General features: G+C 51.9%; 1 long non-coding RNA gene across 1 annotated transcript; it reads left to right on the top strand.

The window, feature by feature from the left end:
* The first annotated feature begins 1,835 nt into the window (after positions 1-1,835).
* Positions 1,836-3,439, top strand: LOC311428297. The gene is made up of 3 exons (XR_014687634.1): positions 1,836-1,933; positions 2,649-2,801; positions 3,030-3,439. It is a non-coding gene; the product is annotated as an uncharacterized lncRNA (long non-coding RNA).
* The last annotated feature ends 10,136 nt before the right edge of the window (positions 3,440-13,575 follow it).

A 13,575-nucleotide genomic window follows, 5' to 3' on the forward strand; every position in this document is an offset into this window, starting at 1 on the left:
GGGCAGAGCTGGGCAAGGCCGGTGATGTCCCTGGCTGCCTTGGGTCCCCTGCCCAAGCCCATCCTGGGGAAACCCTCACACAGACCCTTGGGAGCCCATCCACCCTGACAGTGAGTGGGGAGGGCAAAGGAGTATTTCAGAGACCTCTCTGCCCCCAGATGCAAAAGAGATTTGCTGGCTGTGCCTCCAAATTCCTGAGCACCTGGGGTGCAGAGGAGCCTCTGTACCACCAGCCCCAGACCAGCCTGTTCTGTCTGGGGCCTTTCCTCCTTCCAGAGTTCATGGCCCTGAGTCTGGAGAACAGCAACGGCTGCTCTGGGCGCCTGCAGATTTTCTACAATGGGAAGTGGGGAAGCGTTTGCTCCAACTCCATGACCACCGAGACGGTGTCACTGGTGTGCAAGGAGCTGGGCTGCGGGAATGAAGGGGAACTGGAAACACGTTCTAATTATGCCAAGCTGTCTGGTACTGCATGGCTGGATCACGTGGAGTGTGGGAAGAGCAACAGCTCCTTCTGGCAGTGTCCCTCTGCTCCCTGGCATCCGCAGTCGTGTAATGACAGCCGAGAAGAGACCCACATCACCTGCAATGGTAAATCTGAGCCATCAAGGCACCAGGTCCTGTTCCCCACTGGACAAGGTGAAATGCAGAGAAGGAACCCAGAGAAGCTTTGACTTTCTGCATTAGACCTTGTAGCTGCTGGAGGAACAAAGGTGACTTCAGCTTTCAAAGCTACCCATGCCCACCAGCAGTACCTGGTCAGGCTGCCAGCAGCCCCTGGGGGATGCAGAGGCACCTCCAGGCGGGGTCTCAGAGAAGACCAGTCAGGAGGAGGGGGCTACATGCTGGGCTGTGAGACTCGAGGGAATATGTGGGAGCTGGTGGAAGTCTGTGGTGGACCCAGCAGGGTGGAATCTGCCCCATCACTCAGCCCTGTCATCCCCAGCCTCCACTGCCTTGTGTGGTCAGGAGTGGCATGTCCTGCCCCCAGCCTCTGTCTGACGCTGCCATTGCCATGTTCCAGCCCATGCAGATCCCCCACGGGGCCGTCCGACCACCAGCAGCGAGACACTCTCAGTGCCTGTCATCCTCTGCATCATCCTGGGGGCCCTCCTCTGCCTGCTCCTGGCCCTCCTGGCTGGGCAGGTGCGATGCGCCAGGGCTCAGCGCAGAGGTGGGTCCTTCCCCAGTGGTCCTGGGGGGGAGATGCCTCCTGGCACAGCTGGGGGTGTTGGTGTTCTGGGGCACAGAAACAGAGCTGTGTGCTGCCTCCTGCCCCATGTGCTGCCCCACTGACTGACAGACCATGGGGCACCAACATCAAGGGGTGGAGAGAGCCCAGAGCCTGAGGCATCCGTTCTGGGGTGAGAAGAGAAATGTGAGATCTGGGCAGGGTGAGAAGGGGAGGATGCACTGCTGGCAGTGCTCTGGGCAGCTCTGGCAGGAGGAGCATGGGGCAGCAGGATCCATCACCGTGGTGTCAGCCACCCCCCAACAGGGCACAGGCTGTGCTATTGCTGTGTGGGGCAGAGATGGAGCAGCAAAAGTGGGGAGGAGAAATGAGGGAACTGGTGCAGGGTCTGCACTGGGACATGACCCTGGGAACAAAGGGGCACAAGGGCTGTCTCCAAAGGGATGGTGCAAGGCTGACTGTGCCCCAGACCATCTCCATGGGGATGCTGCCCTCCCTGGGGATGTGGCTGCAGTGCCAACACAACACAGTGGGGCTGTGCTGTGGGGACAGCCCTGTGCTGGCCCCGATAATGGGGCTGGGGGAGCCCAGTGGGGTCCTGTGCCTCTCTGCCCATGCCCAGACCAGCCCTGCCTCTGTCCCCAGGCTCTGGGAGAGCTGGGGAGCCCTTCCCTGAGGCCGTGTACGAGGAGATCGCTTACAGCCTGGCGTGGGAGAAGCAGGCGAGGTTCAGTCTCTCAGGTGGGTGCAGGTAACCTGCGGGGGCACATCTGCTGTGTCCATTCTCCCTGCCCCAGACCAGGGATATCCCCTGCAGCTCCTGCCCATGGTCCCTGAAATGGTTGGACCATGGGTCTGTGGGAGAGCATCCAGGTGTTGGCCCCCACAGAGGAGCTTCCTCCCCACCAGCTCTGCCCATCCCAGAGGGGACAGCCCCTCTCTGCTTGTCCCTGCACCTTACTGAGAGCCAAGTGCTAAGTGAAGGGCTGTCCCATGGCTGCTCTGGGAACCTCTCTGGGAAGTGCCTTGTCCCATGGAAACTGGTCTCCTCCCCATGCACCCCCAGCTCTGTGGGTGCCCATCCCCAGCAGTGCTGACCACCAGTCAGGGCAGCAGGGCTCATCCCACAGCACCCACTGCAGCTCTCTGCAGCCTCCTTTTCAGAGGGGTCCCTGACCCAACTGCAGCCCTACCCCAGGCACATGAGGAGGAGGATGGTCTGGGGCCACACCCAGGGATAAGAGGTGGGGGGTAGGAAGGGCTCCATATCTCCTCTCATAAGACAGACCAGACAGACAGCAGTGCCACCGAGTGTTATCATCAGAGCTGGAAGCATGAAGGCTCTGCTGTGACCCTCACACCAGCAGCATGTCAGCCCTGTGTCCCCACACACCCTCCCATCCTCTGCTCTGCAGAACATCTCTTCTCACTGCCACCACCTTCCCTCTCCTTTCAGATGTCCCTGTCCTGCCCGGAGGTTACCCAGCAGATGGCTATGATGATGCTGGGGAGGTTTCTGACCCTGGGGAGGATCCTGTCCCTGGGCAGGGGGACTGGGAAGTGCCCAGGACACCAGAGGAAGGAGATGGGCTGAGGCATGCAGTCACAGGTGAGAGGGCAATGCAGCACTGCCACTTCCTAGGTGCCAACCCCAGGCCTAGGAGAATCCATGCCATATTGAAAGCCTGACCATCCATGGAGAACCTGTCCTGGGACATTTTGTGGGGGCTGGAGAATGGGCTGAATGTCTCAGTCTGGTAAAGACGAGGAAGCTGATAAACAACTCTGAGGGGCACCCCACAGGCCCAACCACAACAGCCTGCCTTGATGCTTACAGGGGGAAGCCTGCGCTCCCGGAGAAGTGCTGGGGTCCCTGGAGCTGAGGGAGACACCTCGTCACCTTTCCTGGGGAGCACGGGCTATGACGATGTTGAAGAGGTGTCTCTGGCATGTCCCCATGAGGACACCCAGGATGTGACACCAGAGCCCCGTGCACAAGAGTTCCAGAGCCCCAGGCCAGCAGAGCCCAGCCCTGCTGAGCAGCTGGGTGCAGCTGGGAGGGAGGAGAGCTCAGTGCCACTGGGAGAGCCGTGAGTGCCAGGGAATTGTCTGGTCTCCCTTTTCCAGCAGTCAGCAGACGCACATGGGTATTTGCCTTCTTGGTATTCCCCTGTTTTTATGCTGTGTGTTGGTATTTGTTCATATTAAAACCCTCTGGGGGCTTTGCCCCAGGTCCAGTGCTTCCCTGCCCAGGTGTCAGGCTGTCTCCCTGAGGCTGATGGAGTGGAGAGGAGCTCAAAGATGCAATGGCTGGGAAGGGACACATCTTAGAGCCAGCAGGATCGGGGTCTGGCTTTGGGGCTGACAGAGCCTCTGGTCCCTGGACACTATTCCTACTGACAGAGACATTTCTGTCCTGCCAGCCACAGGCAGTTTCCATGCAAAGTGGATCTCTGGGAAGCCCCATGAGACAGTCCCTTGCAGTGCCCACCTTCTGCTGCCTTGGGCCCCCATGAAGCCCAAGGATGTCTTCCCAGCACCCACAGGCAGGGAAAGATCAGGTAAAAGAGCTGAACAGGGAGATGTCTTGGACCCTTGGGCAGGACTTGGCACCAGCTCCTGCTGGTGGGTCCCCACAGCCCTCCAGCTCTTCCCCAGCAGGCTCCTCTGCTGCAGGCTGGGAGGTGCTTTTGGTAGTGGGATGGTGGGCTGGAACACCTACTGGAGCATCTATTTAATCCCTTTGGGTCATCTCTCATGGCTGTGTATAGTCTTCTCTGGGTGAAGAACTGGCTGGAGGGCCATGCCCAGAGGGTTGTGGTTAATGGAGTTAAGTCCAGTTGGTGTCCCTTTACAAGTGGCATCGCCCAGGGGTTGGTACTGGGGCCTATCTTGTTTAATACCTTTATTAATGACCTAGATGAGGGGATTGAGTGTACCCTCAGTAAGTTTGCAGACGATGGCCTGAGCAGCCATTCCTGCAGCCTCTGCCCGTGCTGCCCACAGCCCCCCAGCTGGTGGTGCTGCTCTGCAGAGCAAGGGGGCTGTGGTGTGTGGAGCCGTGGGGGCACTCTGTAGGGCCGTGCTGGTCAGGCTGGGAAGGCAGAGCCAGCTGGTGGGGGGCACTGACACTGACTGCCTCCCACACAAGTGGTTCCTTGGCCATGGATAGCCGGCACAGATAGCCGGCCTTCTTCAGAGTCAGAGACTCATGGAATATTCTGAGCTGGAAGGGACCCACAAGGATCATTGAGTCCAGCTCACTTCCAATGTCAGGATATGTTTTGGGGTGATTCACTGTATTCAGTCCATGAAATTTCATCTGAGGTATAACAACCAATTCAACAGAGAGCTTTCCCTACGCCTGCAGTGTTCCCTGGAGTAGCAGAGCTCTGCTTTTCCTTTTCCCACCCAGATTTAGCACCTCAGGGTGGCTCCACCTGGGACATACCCGTGCTCTATGGGCTCCACGTGCTATTGACTCCCTGGCACACGCTGTCCCTGCCAAGCGCTTGGGCTCTCCTGACAGCTCCCCCTTTCCTCCAGAAAGATGCCTTCCATCATCCCTCTCACCTACTGTGTACAGAGGCAGGTGAATTCACTGTCTCTGTGGGTGCTGTCCAAGAATAGGGAACAATCACAGGTACACCCTGGCAATGCTGCTGTGGCAGGACCCTTCTCCCCTCCACCTCTGCCATGTGTCCCTGAAGCTCCACCACAGGTCTACAAGGAAGGGTATCAGGCAAGTAAGTCAATGCATGGTCCTTTCTTTTATTGAAATACAAAGAAAGCCTGACCCACAATTTATACAAAGACTTGGAGTCATGTGAGACAGGTACATACAGTGTAGGAAGGTATGAACAATGATATTTCTTTGTGGGAAACACTATGAGGAGTAAAGCAAAGTAAAAAAAGAAAAAAATAGAAAAAAAAAATAAAAAGATTTCTGGGTCTGTATACAGTTAACATTAAGACCATATGCAATTTATTCCTTCTGAAAAACATCCAGTCATCACTTTCCATACTACATCCTTGAGCTCCTGATTCCTCATGCTGTAGATGAGAGGGTTCACTGCTGGAGGCACCACCGAGTACAGAACTGCCAGCAAAAGATTAAGGGAGGAGGAGGACATAGAGGGGGGTTTCAGGTAGGCAAAAAAGGCAGTGCTGAGAAACAGGGAGGCAACAGCAAGGTGAGGGAGGCATGTGGAAAAGGCTCTGTTTCATCTCTGCTGTGAGGGGATCCTCAGCATGGCCCTGAAGATCTGCAGGTAAGAAAGCACAAGGAAAACAAAACACCCAAACGCTCAACACACACTAGGCACAAGAAGCCCAACTTCTCTGAGGTAGGCAACTGAGCAGGAGAGCTTGAGGATCTGGGGAATTTCACAGAAGAACTGGTCCAAGGCATTGCCTTGGCAGAGGGGGAAGGAAAAGCTATTGGCAGTGTGCAACACAGCATAGAGAAAGCCACTGCCCCAGGCAGCTGCAGCCATGTACACACGATTTCTGCTGTCCATTATTGTCCCGTAGTTTCAGCTGAGTCAAACCAGGCATCTCATATTTTGTTTGCAGTTCAGAGGCTAGAAGGGGGCTTAGCTGCCTCCCCGTGCCTCACAGAATCCCACTGGAGTTGGGATTCCTCTTGCCTTGGTTCAGGTGGGCACAAACCAGGCAGCATGTAAACTGCTTGTCTCAGCTCTCAGCACTTTGAATGGAGAAAGAGACCAAGAGGGAGCTGTTCAGAGGCAGACACGAGGTGATATTGGAGATGGCAGAGTGACATCTGAGTGACATTTGAAGTGCCTAATTCTTCTGGGCCATAAACAGAGATTTTATTATTGCATGTACAATATAATATAAATGTAGCCATTGCTCAATAGCAATGAATAAATAAAATAAAAATAAAATAATAAATAAATAAATAAAATAAATAAAAAAGAAATAAAAGAAATAAAAGGCATGCTGTGACCTGGTTGCCATCACTGGAACGTGGTGGGACCACTCCCATGACCGGAGTGCTGCAATGACTGGTTATGGGCTCTTCAGAAGGGACAGACAGAACAGAAGGGGTGGTGGTGTGGGTCTCTATATTAGGGAGTGTTTTGATGTTGCAGAACTTCAATCTGGGAATGATATTGTTGGGTACCTATAGGTTAGGGTCAGCGGGAAGGCCAACGAGGCAGGCATCGTGGTGGGGATATCTTATTGACCGCCAATCCAGGATGAGGAGACAGATGAGGCGTTCTACAAGCAGACTTTGAGCTGGTCAGGACACTGGTTGGCAGAGTGCCTTGGGAGGCAGTTCTGAAAGGCAGAGGGGTCCAGAAAGTTTGAGCACTCTTCAAGAAGGAAATCTTCAAGGCTCAGGAGCAGACTTCCCATCCCCACGTGCCCAAAGATGAGCCAGCATGGAAGAAGACTGGCCTGGCTGAACAGAGAGTTGTGGCTAGAGCTTAGGAAGAAAAAGAGGGTTTAGGACCTTTGGAAAAGAGGGTAGGCCACTCAGGAAGACTATAAGGATGTCATGAGGCTGTGCAGGGACAAAATTAGAAAGGCCAAAGCTCATCTGGCGCTCACTCTCGCTACTGCTGTTAAAGATAACAAAATGTTTTTATACATACAGAAACACAAAAAGGAGGACTAAAGAGAATCTTCATCCTTTACTGGATACAGGAGGAAACTTAGTGACAAGAGATGAAGAAAAGGCTGAGGTGCTTAATACCATCTTTGCCTCAGTCTTTAGCGGCAAGACCAGTTGTTCTCTGGGTACCCATCCCCCTGATTGGTGGAAGGGATGGGGAGCAGAATGTGGCCCTCATATTCCATGACGCCATGGTTGGAGACCTGCTACAGCACTTAGATGTACTCAAGTCAGTAGGGCTGGATGGGATCCACCTGAGGGATCCCAACCCTCATCCTCCAGTAGAGAGGTGGGCAGTAGTTTATTCTCCCACGTGCACTTTTATAGGACAAGGGGTAATAGGCTAAACTTGTTCCAGAGGAGGTTTAGGTTGGATTTTGGTAAACACTTCTTTACGACGAAGGCAGGAGGAGCCTGGCCAGGAGAGATGTAAGATTTGGGGGAGAAAAGAGGAGCTTGGACAGCAGAAGCTAGCTGTTTTGAAGAGGTAAGAATATTCAGGTAATGTTGATCCCACCATAAAGCTGACTTGAAGCAGCCATGTGAGGCCCTTACCCTATTTTAACCTCTTACATTAATACCTAAATCTAAATGCCACTCCACACCCTGACAGGAATCCACCGCTCTAATTTTTGACCACAATATCCCCTGAAGCCAAAATTAGTCCATAACACCTTTCCATTACCTTTCCTCTCTTGCTCACCCTCATCCCTGCCCTTAACAATACCACTAAAATGCTCTATTTATCCCTAGTCTTCTTGCAGACCTAAACAAAACCCTCAACCAAACAACTTGCCCATACCCTAACCACAGACCTGACACCACAAGCAGAACACCAAACCCTCCCACTAAATGTCTGCTTAATCTCTCACCCAGAAAGGATTGCCATAGTCCCTAATGCCATACATGAACAACTATCATCCAAAGCCTGTCTTCCTGTGCATTAACCTTCTCAACTTTAACCCTTTTCCTAACCCTTAACATAGGTTCTTGTTCTCTTGGGGCAGGTCAGGAACCATGAGATTCCTGTGTAGTCACATGGCATTCAAAGATGAATGTGAAGGGCCATGGATTTGATCAGCTTGTAGGCCACAAGGAGGAGATGGGTGGGAATGCTCTGATGAGCTCAGCTCTACCTCAGGATCTCCCAAAATAGCAGGAGGAACTGGCCTGTGGCAGTGACTGTGAAGTCACTTCTGTCTCTGCAGTTGATAGGGCAGCAACAAGAACATGTCACGGAAAGGGACTGTGAGGTCACTTCTGTTTGAAGTAGCTGACAGGTCACACTTCTACCTGGGATCTGTACTTTTCAGCTGACATCTGCCAATGGTCCTGGTAGGTCAGCAGAAGGCACTGGGTTGGCATGCTGACTGTGGGATCCCCTCTGCCCACATACCCAGGAGGACCCAGACAGAAAGAAGGCCTGAATGTGGGTTGTCCTGTAACTTCTGCTTGAGTCCATGACTGGACAGCAGCAGGCACAAGGCTTGGGTGTGTCTGCAAAAAAGTCTGTAAGGTCAGCAGCCGGACCATGGCTTGGAAGATCCTGGTGAGGTGACTGCTGTCTGGTTAGTTGACAGACTGCAAGAAGGATGACAGGTTGCGATGCCTACTTCAGGAGTGGTTTCCACACTGATGGAGCTTTCTTTGGTAGTAGGAAAGAGCAGGAGAGAAAAACCTGCCAGAAAGTGCACCTTGGAAGGTTGGCACTGGCCATGAAGAAGACAAAATGTCTGTCAAAGAGTTGTGCTGTGGTGCTAGAGGTCACCCAAAGGGTGTCTTTGATCAGCCCATGGCTTTGTGTTTGAAGAAACAGCTGGTGAGGGTTGATGAGACATTGGTGAAACCAGAGAAATGCCAGAATGAGAGCAAGGTGGTGAACAGAGATGGGTGTCTGCAGCCTTCAGGGAAATAGGGCAAAGTGTGGGGCAGCACAGGGAAGTCTGGAGAGGACAAAGAGTTGGGCACTGGCAAGAAGAGAAGGCACCAGCAGCCCTGACATTTTTGTCCCCTTAGATAGAGCTTATGAGGAGATGAGATACAGTCATTGCAAGGGGCTCATTGCTTTCTTAAGACCCTGTGCAGAGGCAGGGAGGTGTCATACCATTGCTCTTCTCATGGCATCACACTGCCCACCACATCCCACAAACCCCCAGAAAGAGCCCAGAGCCAGATACGGGAGTGCAGGACATTCCCTTCTAGTGGCTGGAATCACAACCTGGCCCTTTTACTTCAGCACAACAAACCCAGACTTTTCTCAGCACAGTGCTTTGCCTATCTGTAATCATGGCCCCCAGTTATCTGCCCTAACAAGTCCCTGAGGAGAATCTCTTGGTAACAGCCCTCAGAGGGGCCCATTAATACTCCAAGTCACTTCAACTTTTCCTTCTGACTTTATGTTCTCAAGTAGTTGCATCATTCTCCTCTCAGTACCTGATGTTCACAGACTGAGCACCAAAATCCACCATGGAACTCATTAAAAGGCAGAAACACCTAAGGAACCATATGTCTTCCATAGTGTTACTCATATCCTCAAGACTTGAACAGCTAATTGGAGAGCTTTCATGGTATAGTTAAGGAGGAAGATTTCAAAAAGCACTTAATACAAATCCTTTATCATTTTAAAGGGTGAATTTTGTTGCATTTCAGTTTTGAGCATCTTTCTTCAATTGATCTTAATCCTGGACTTCTCCTGTGGAGACATCCATACAGAGGAAAAGTAGACTCTTGAGGTCTGACAGTGCATGGACAACCTTGCTCCTCACAACCCCAACCCTGACACTTCTTTCATTGGCCACCTGGTGCTTGCATCACTTTTTTTTACTCCACACTTCTGCACTGAAGTCTGCAGCTGGATGTTACAGCCCCTTTGCACCAGCTCCCACCTGCTTTCCTTAGAAACCTGGCTGCACACAGAAGGGTTTCTCCTTATTTTAAGACAGTCAACAGGGAAACATGCAGCAATTTTCCAAACAGCAAAGCAAGCTCCTCATCTTGTATGTCTCCAGTCAGGCTTACCTCACTGGTTTATCCTCACAAAAGCATGACTGTAAATTAAGTATTTTATACTGATTGATAAGAAATTATAGGTATTAAGATTAGTATTATTCCATATGATTTTAATTCAATGATAAATGATCACAGAATCACAGAATTTCTAGGTTGGAAGAGACCTCAAGATCATCGAGTCCAACCTCTGACCTAACACTAACAAGTCCTCCACTAAACCATATCCCTAAGCTCTATATCTAAACGTCTTTTAAAGACTTCCAGGGATGGTGACTCCACCACTTCCCTGGGCAGCCTGTTCCAGTGTCTAACAACCCTTTCAGTGAAGAAGTTCTTCCTAACATCTAACCTAAAACTCCCCTGGCTCAACTTTAGCCCATTCCCCCTCATCCTGTCACCAGGCACGTGGGAGAACAGGCCAACTCCTACCTCCCTACAGCCTCCTTTAAGGTATCTGTAGAGAGCAATAAGGTCACCCCTGAGCCTCCTCTTCTCCAGGCTGAACAAGCCCAGCTCCCTCAGCTGCTCCTCGTAGGACTTGATCTCCAGGCCCCTCACCAGCTTCGTTGCCCTTCTCTGGACTCCTTCGAGCACCTCCATGTCCTTCTTGTAGCGAGGGGCCCAAAACTGAACACAGTACTCGAGGTGCGGCCTCAACAGAGCTGAGTACAGGGGGACAATCACTTCCCTAGACCTGATGGCCACACTGCTTCTTATGTAAGCCAGGATGCTGTTGGGCTTTTTGGCCACCTGAGCACACTGATGGCTCATATTCAGCCGACTATCAACCAATACTCACAGGTCCTTCTGTGCCTGGCAGCTTTCCAACCACTTATCTCCCAGCCTGTAGCTCTGCTTGGGGTTATTGTGCCCCAGGTGCAGGACCCGGCACTTGGCCTTGTTGAACTTCATGCAGTTGACCACAGCCCATCGGTGCAGCCTATCCAGATCCTCCTGCAGAGCCTTCCTGCACTCAAGCAGATCAACACAGGCACCAAACTTGGTGTCGTCTGCAAACTTACTGAAAGTGTACTCAATGCCCTCGTCCAGATCATCGATGAAGATATTAAAGAGGACTGGCCCCAGCACCGAGCCCTGGGGGACGCCACTAGTGACTGGCCTCCAACTGGACTTGACTTCATTTATCACAACTCTTTGGGCCCGGCTATCCAGCCAGTTTCTAACCCAACGAAGCATGCGCCAGTCCAAGCCAAGAGCAGCCAGTTTCTTGAGGAGAATGCTGTGGGAGACGGTGTCAAAAGCCTTGCTGAAGTCAAGGTAGACCACATCCACAGCCTTTCCCTCGTCCACCCAGCGCGTCACTCTGTCATAGAAGGAGATCAGGTTCGTCAAGCAGGACCTGCCTTTCATAAAGCCATGCTGACTGGTCCTGATCGCCTGCTTCCCCTGCAAGTGCTGCATGATGACTCTCAAGAGAATCTGCTCCATGAGCTTCCCTGGCACTGAGGTCACACTGACAGGCCTGTAGTTTCCCGGGTCTGCCCTCCGGCCCTTCTGGTAGCCAGGATTGCTGATAAATGATGGATAGGGGCTTGGCCAGCTCCTCTGCCAGTTCTCTCAGTACCCTTGGGTGGATCCCTTCCGGCCCCATCGACTTGTGCACATCCAAGTGCCGTAGCAGGTCACCAACCAGTTCTTCGTGGATAGTGAAGGCCACATTCTGCTCCCCATCCCCTTCCACCAGATCAGGGTACTGGGTATCCAGAGAACAACCGGTATTGCTGCTAAAGACTGAGGCAAAGAAGGCATTGAGCACCTCCGCCTTTTCCTCATCTCTTGTAACTAAGTTTCCCCCCACATCCAGTAAAGGATGGAGATTCTCCTTAGTCCTCCTTTTTGTGTTGATGTATTTATAAAAACATTTTTTGTTATCTTTAACGGCAGTAGCCAGATTGAGCTCCAGATGAGCTTTGGCTTTCCTAATTTTGTCCCTGCACAGCCTCGCAACATCCTTATAGTCCTCCCTAGTGGCCTGCCCACTTTTCCAAAGATTATAAACCCTCTTTTTTCTCCTATGATCAAGCCACAATTCTCTGTTGAGCCAGGCTGGTCTTCTTCCCCGCCAGCTCGTCTTTGGGCATGTGGGGACAGACCGTTCCTGCACCATTAAGATTTCCTTCTTGAAGAGTGCCCAGCCTTCCTGGACCCCCCTGCCCTTCAGATCCGCCTCCCAAGGGACTCCACCAACTAGTGTCCTGAGCAGCTCAAAGTCAGCCCTCGGAAAGTCCAATACAGCAGTTTTACTGGTCCCCTTCCTGGCCTCACCAAGAATAGTGAACTCCACCATTTCGTGGTCACTCTGCCCAAGACAGCTCCCGACAATCACATCCTCCACAAGTCCTTCTCTGTTTGTGAAGAGAAGGTCTAGCGGGGCACCACCCCTGGTAGGTTCACTAACCAGCTGCATCAGGAAACTATCTTCCATGCTCTCCAGAAACCTCCTAGACTGCTTTCTCAGGGCTGTGTTGTGCTTCCAGGATATGTCAGGGAAGTTGAAGTCCCCCACGAGTACAAGCGCTGAAGATTTTGCAACTTCTGTCAGCTACCTGTAGAACTCCTCATCTGTCTCTAAATGAATGGTTATGGGCTCTTCAGAAAAGACAGACAGAACAGAAGGGGTGGTGGTGTGGGTCTCTATATTAGGGAGTGTTTTGATGTTGCAGAACTTCAATCTCGGAATGATATTGTTGAGTCCCTATGGGTCAGGGTCAGAGGGAAGGCCAACAAGGCAGGCATCGTGGTGGGGATATCTTATTGACCGCCAAATCAGGATGAGGAGACAGATGAGGCGTTCTACAAGCAGACTTTGAGCTGGTCAGGACACTGGTTGGCAGAGTCCCTTGGGTGGCAGGTCTGAAGGGCAGAGGGGTCCAGAAAGGCAGAGCACTCTTCAAGAAGGAAATCTTCAAGGCTCAGGACCAGACTGTCCATCCCCACATGCCCAAAGTCCAGTCAGTATGGAAGAACAGAGAGCTGAACAGAGAGTTGTGGCTAGAGCTTAGGAAGAAAAAAAGGGCTTATGACCTTTGGAAAAGAGGGCAGGCCACTCAGGAGGACTATAAGGATCTTATGAGGATGTGCAGGAAAAAAATTAGAAAGGCCAAAGCTCATCTGGAGCTCAATCTGGCTACTGCCGTTAAAGATAACAGAAAATGTTTTTATAAATACATCAACACAAAAAGGAGGACTAAGGAGAATCTCCATCCTTTACTGGATGTGGGGGGAAACTTAGTTACAAGAGATGAGGAAAAGGCGGAGGTGCTTAATGCCTTCTTTGCCTCAGACTTTAGTGGCAAGACCAGTTGTTCTCCAGGTACCCATCCCCCTGATCTGGTGGAAGGGGATGGGGAGCAGAATGTGGCCTTCATAATCCATGAAGACATGGTTGGAGACCTGCTACAGCACTTAGATGTACACAATTCAGTGGGGTTAGATGGGATCCACATGAGGATGCTCAGAGAACTGGTGGAAGAGCTGACCAAGACACTTTCCATCATTTATCAACAGTCCTGGCTACCCGGGAAGGTCCCTGTCAACTGGTGGCTAGCAAATGTGACACCCATCTACAATGAGGGTTGGAGGGTGGACCCAGGAAACGATGGGCCTGTTAGTTTGACTTCAGTACCAGGGAAACTCATGGAACAGGTTATCTTGAGTGTCATCATGCAGCACTTGGAAGGCTCTGCAGGAGTATCTGGATAGGCTGGAC

This window comes from Aythya ferina, assembly GCF_964211825.1.
Source record: "Aythya ferina genome assembly, contig: HAP1_SCAFFOLD_37, whole genome shotgun sequence".
NCBI lineage: Eukaryota > Metazoa > Chordata > Aves > Anseriformes > Anatidae > Aythya > Aythya ferina.